We start from the raw sequence: 6,389 nt of genomic DNA on the forward strand, positions 1-6,389 counted from the left end.
TTAATCACTGAATTCTGCTTAACGTATTTACCACATTTACAAAATCTTTAGTATTCATTCTCTCCTCATACATTGTAACCTAATGCTCATGTTTAATTTTGAACAATTACAAACATATCTGTGCACACAAATCTTTCACGCCCTACAATACCATTTTCTACAGTTATATTCTATTAATTATATGCATCACTTTAGTTGTTTCCGCTCTCATCACTCTGCCTCAGGAATTTCCAGCATTATCACATATCCTGAAAGTTTCCTTTAATCACTTTCGCTTTTCGAGTCACTGTCCAAGTCCAAATTTCCAATCTGTCTAAAACATGTTCACGATCCACCATTTATCAATTACTTCCCCTGTATGTCTTATCGAGTTCATCCAAACCGAAGGGGTTATGGTTGCCAGTGCTTCCTTCCACATATCCTTCTCGGTCAGCATGTCTATTAGAATAATTCTTTGCTACCCCCCATATCAACTCGCAGGCATCTAATCTACTGTATAACTTTTTTCGGGCTTATTTCTAAAAAACAAATTGCAAAAAACGCAATGACACATTTCAGTTATACCTAGTAACAATTTGAAATAGTTTAGTTTGTAGCATACTATCTAACGTACATCTAAATAAAATAATTGAACAAAACATTATAGTACATCCAAAAACTACAGTTAATTATAAAGCCACAATAGTTTATAGGTTATAGTTATAACCTCTTATGACTATTGCTTTTAAAAATTTTGTATACGTCTGACAACCGGACGACTTTGACAGCATTCTGTCTCTTTTTATCTAGAATAAAATGAAAAGGAAGATATTGTCTGATTTTGAAACGAATTTACAAATTGCGATAGGCAATACATTAAGCACCTTGATGACATATGTACAAAAAACTTTAAATAGACTATATATTCTCATAATCCTAGTAATATATATTCTTTCTATAGAACAACAAATTATTTAAATATAACTCACCTTGGCCTATCAAAGTCGATGAAAATCTCTAAAATATTGAGATAAATTGGTTAATTTTTCTCGGGATATTACTACTGAATCAAATATATTAACTATAAAACAGTTTTGAATTATAATTATTTAAATAAGAATGTATACCAAAACAAGTTCGATATTTGAGTTCTGTAGGAATTAACAGGTAAACAGCTAATGGATTTTTTTTTGGTTTTAATGGTTTCCATCACTGAAAATCGTACTATTTTTGAAACGCTAATATTATAATAATAATGAGCGATGAAAAATGTATCATTGATGACGACAATATGTGAAAAAGATTTTGGTCGGAGGTTAGAGAAGCTTCATAAACGGCTTCAAAACCTGCATTTGTACCAAGAAGGATGATGCTAATTTCTGACCTGGATAAACTCTTCGTTCGACTCTCTTTAGTCAATAATTAATGGGATTAACGAAAAATCGATATTAAATTATCAATGCCGTTGTTTTACCATTTCTAATAGCTTGACAAAAATGTAAAATTGAAAATTGGTTGGGAGGTTTTAATGCATAATGTCCCACTACATTTTTTCCTGTTTTTATAAAATTGTCTTCAGCGAATTTTTGTAAAAATTTTATTAAAAATCTTGTCTTTCCATGAAATTATAAATAGTTCGGAATATTTATAGTATTTTTAATTTCATATTATAATTTGTTGTATATTTTTGAAAATAAGCAATTTTAGATTTTGTGTAAAATATTTTGATTAAAATCTTATATTTTATCATTTGCTTTAGAAATAGGTTTAAGTTAAAAATAAAATAAATGAGTAGTATTAATAATGATATAAAGAAAAGGTGTTGGTTAGTTGGTAGATTATTGGGTTATACCAGTGTCTGTTGATGTTACATGAACCCAACAAAAGAAAAAAATTCAAGGAAACTTTGATTGAATACAGATATTCAATGAAATAGATGATACATAGGATAAATATAAGAAATTATGAATTATTAACAATATATTTGTAAACGTTTTATAGCATTGATAAACATTAAGGGGTTTAATAATTAATGCAATAAGATATGTGACTATATGACATTTTATTCTTTGAACATTGTATCAATTATATTGATTATTTACTTTATAAACCTAAGTTTTGGCAAATTAATAGTTAATTTAATGTTTGTAAATACATTCTTTTAATGAACTTTTTTAAAGTGTAAAATATAAATTACATAATTGTGTTCGTTATTGTTTTAATATACATGCTAAAATCTTATAAAATATAAATTTCAAAATTGTTTTAATATTATATGATCTCTTATACCTATTTTATATAATATATTACTTCATTTATTATTTCCATCTTTATATTTATAACACAAAAGTAAAGAAAGTTCATGTATGCTTATATTTGATGCTCTGAACATGTAGCAGTTCTGAAGGTAATCTTACTTATGATACATTGTTATAATGTTCAGTGGTGAAGTAATTTACATTTATTAATATCTTGTTGATTATTGGAAGTTAATGAAAATTACATTTAGTTAAATTCAATTTAAAAAATGTTAATAAGTGTTACTTCTGCTGATAATTTGCATATATTTTAATATACATATATTTATTATTTTAGTTAATGTTATATATCAAATACATTTCTGATTTTATATTAAAAATACTCTGAAAACAATTTTTAAAAACATTTAATTTTTTAATTAGTTCTTTTACTCTATTATGAGATAAATTTAATACATTGTGGTCGAATTTCGACTATCGGATGATGATTAGTCAAAATTAATGCTTTATGTGAAAATAAATATATAATTAGAAGTACTGTCCGTTTCTGATAGTGTTTTTAAAGATTTTTACTGTTGTATATAATGTGTTGTATGTTGCATATCTTAAATATATCAGTTTTTGTAAACTTGAATGAGTCAGTGATTATGTATGTCTATTTTTTTCTATCTGTAAATTTGCAAAATAGTAGCGCACTTTATATTAAGATGTTGGTTTAGTATTTATGGAATTACATGAGCTTTTAAATATAGGCAACACTGTAACAACACGTGACAACTATAGGAAATTTGATTATTGTGTTAATTCATCCAATTTTGATAATATCACTACAAAACGAAGTATGACTAAACTAGTTAGATAATTTTGTTATGTTACTGTGAAATAGTTTAAAAATTCGGGATTTTAATTGCTGTTAATTCGTTTTTAAACAACATTTTTAAAACTTTTCCGTCATGTTTAATAAAATAGCTAATATACATGTAATAAATAGAAATAAGATTAAAGTTGTCTCTTTTATAATAGGTGTTTATAATTGGAAATCTGCCAGATATCCTTGTCACGTCAGGCCTAACCATCAATTAAAAAATTATAGCGCAATAAATCAAGCGGTTGATGAATATTTTGTAGACAAATCCAGATCTATAAGCTGTTCAACTTAAATTGTACTGTATGTCTTGATGCTATTTTTGATATTTATTTCTTGAAACAAAAATAAATTTATTAATTTACGATAATTATTTCTATAGTGAAGTAGTCTTCGTCTGTATCTGCTATGATTATACCGAATTTTTATGAAATTTTCAACTTTTAATGACAAATTTAGTCCTAATGAAATAAAGACTTTTCCCTATAACGGCCAGTTTCTTTCTCGAAGGATTTTTCTTTGAAAGCAGCACGCATTAGGTCGTAAAATCAAATGAAATATTTATATGATAAATTTAATTTTGCTTTTGCGACTGCATGTTATATTACATGCATTTGTTCAAGATACTGTAGAATTTCTGAAAAGAATATATTCAGCAAAATATTCAATCCAATCTATAACAGGTCAATTGAAAAGTCTCCGGTCCATTTTTTGGTTAGTCCTAACCCTCAAAAGATGCGTGTATAAATTTGACAGCTGTCGGATCAGTAGTTTGTGAATTATAGCATTTTGAGTGAAGCAACTTTTGTTATTGTGAAATAAAAAAGGAATAAAAAGGAATTTCGCGTGTTGATAAAATATTGCTTTTTGAAGGGAAAAATACAGTTAAAGCAAAAACTTGGCTTGACGCCGAGTTTCTAGACACTGCCCTAGGAAAATCCACAATCAAGTATTGGTTTGCTAAGTTTGGACGTGGTGAAATGAGCACCGAAGACGGTGAACGCAGTGGGCGCCCAAAAGAGGTTGTTATCGACGAAAACATTAAAAAAATCCACAAAATCATTTTGAATTACCGTAAATTGAAACTGAATGAAATAGTAGACACCCTAAAGGTATCAACTGACGTGTACATCATATTTGTCACGAATATTTGGGTATGAGAAAGCTCTGTGCAAAGTGGGCGCCGCGCGAGCTCACATTTGACCAAAAACAACGACGAGTTGATAATTCGCAGCAGTGTTTGAAGATGATCAAGCGTAATAAACCCGAGTTTTTGCGTCGATATGTGACAATGGATGAAACATGGCTCCATCATTTCAGTCCAAAGTCCAATCGACAGTCATCCGAGTGGACTGCACACGATGAACCCGCTCCAAAGCGTGGGAAAACGCAACAGTCGGCTGACTAGGTTATGGCGTCTGTATTTTGGGATGCACATGGAATAATTTTCATTGACTATCTTAAGAAAGGAAGGACTATCAATAGCATTATTCGGCTGTTGGAACGACGAAATCACCGAAAAATGACCGCATTTGAAGAAAAAGAAAGTGTTGCTTCACCAAAAAATCCATGAATTGGGCTTTGAATTGCTTCCTCATCCACCGTATTCTCCAGATCTCGCCCCTAGCGACTATTTCCTGTTCGCAGATCTCAAAAGAATGCTTGTCGGGAAGAAATTTTCGTCGAATGAAGAGGTGATCGACGAAACTGAGGCCTATTTTGAAGCAAATGACAAATCGTACTACAGAAATGGTATCGAAAAGTTGGAGGGTCGTTATAATCAGCGTATCACCCTTGAAGGGAATTATGTTGAATAAAAAAACTAATTTTGCCAACAAATATGTTTTACTATGGTAGGCCGGGGAGTTTTCAATTGAGCTGTTAACTTGTGATTATGTGATATTTTTAGCACATATTACGACAATTTGAAAGATTATTTATTATTATTTATGGTGGTGCTGCTTCATCATATCCTAATTGTCGGTTTTGATTTCAACATTTTAAAAGTGATTATTTTTTTGTCGATCAGAAATAAAGATCTGGAGGACCGAACTAGTTCAATGGCGATTCAAATTCAGGTTTCCAGTTCCAAATCCCGAAAATTTCAGAGATGATTGTCAACTGTCTCTAGACGTTTACACGAACTGGCTGAATATACTCATTCTAACAGTTTCAAAATCGTTGTTTCATTGCTTGACAGGCATCAAGACGAGCTTGCTGTGGCATATTACGGGCTACCATAGATGTAAAATCAACACACGTTGCAGGATTTGTGAAGGCTACACTGTTGCAGCTCGAATAGGAAATTCTGCGTATTCACCAGACATTGTGCTTTCTGATTTAAGTGCGAAAATTGGTCCATGGTTGAATTGCTGCTAAACCAATAACGTATTTCGACACGGTGTCGCCAGAAAGATAGGAAAGAGTGATGGAAAATAATATTTTGGATTTTTTTAGAGAAAATTTTAATGAATCGTATAAATTTTTCTCAGCAAATATATTTTCAAATTAGAAAAAATATCAGAATACACGTAACCGTTTAATAGTTACTATAAGGCTTTCTATTTCTTGTATTTTCATATATATCTATACAAATAAATATTTTCGATAAATCTCTAGCTTGTGATCCTGAATGTATTACCTGTTTGTTGCTCGTTAGTCATAGAAAGCAAAACATTTAGCATGTTTGATTATCGGAAGCTTATTTCCGAGGAAATCATTAAACTGCATAAGTAAACGTGAATCTTTAGGTTTGAGTGATGAATCACGGATTCGTGGTGTTGATTTGTTTATAGGATTGAGATAGTTTCATAGAAACAAATATAAGTTCAATGCAAATGCCCTCAGTGCAATAACATAATAATCATAACAAAGTGTTTTATGTGTTGCTGAAATTTATCAACAGTACAACATTATGTATTTGGGCTGGATAAACTCTGAATTTTAGTTCATTAAAACTACAATTAATTATAAGGTTATAATGGTTTGCAGGTTAGGGTTGTGTTTTATTATATTTACATTGAACTGTTCCCGACTACCTACGAGTTAGAGTTCTAGACGCATTTTTTATGTAGTGGTATCCTCTGGCCTAATCCATCTAATTAATGAGTACATTCAAGTAATATATTTTACTTTCATTGGACAGGATATTTATCTTTTACGCTTAGTTTTTGTTTCGTTCGGTACAGTGTTTCCTTGTAAAGTAGTTTTGTTATCACTTTATTTCTCTTCAGTTTATTCTGTTACTACATGTATAAATATTTCTAGATTAAACTAAATTTAATCAC

Source organism: Rhynchophorus ferrugineus, unplaced genomic scaffold (assembly GCF_030347505.1).
Source record: "Rhynchophorus ferrugineus isolate W39M unplaced genomic scaffold, kcgeb_rfMv2 rfM4, whole genome shotgun sequence".
In the NCBI taxonomy this organism is placed as follows: domain Eukaryota; kingdom Metazoa; phylum Arthropoda; class Insecta; order Coleoptera; family Curculionidae; genus Rhynchophorus; species Rhynchophorus ferrugineus.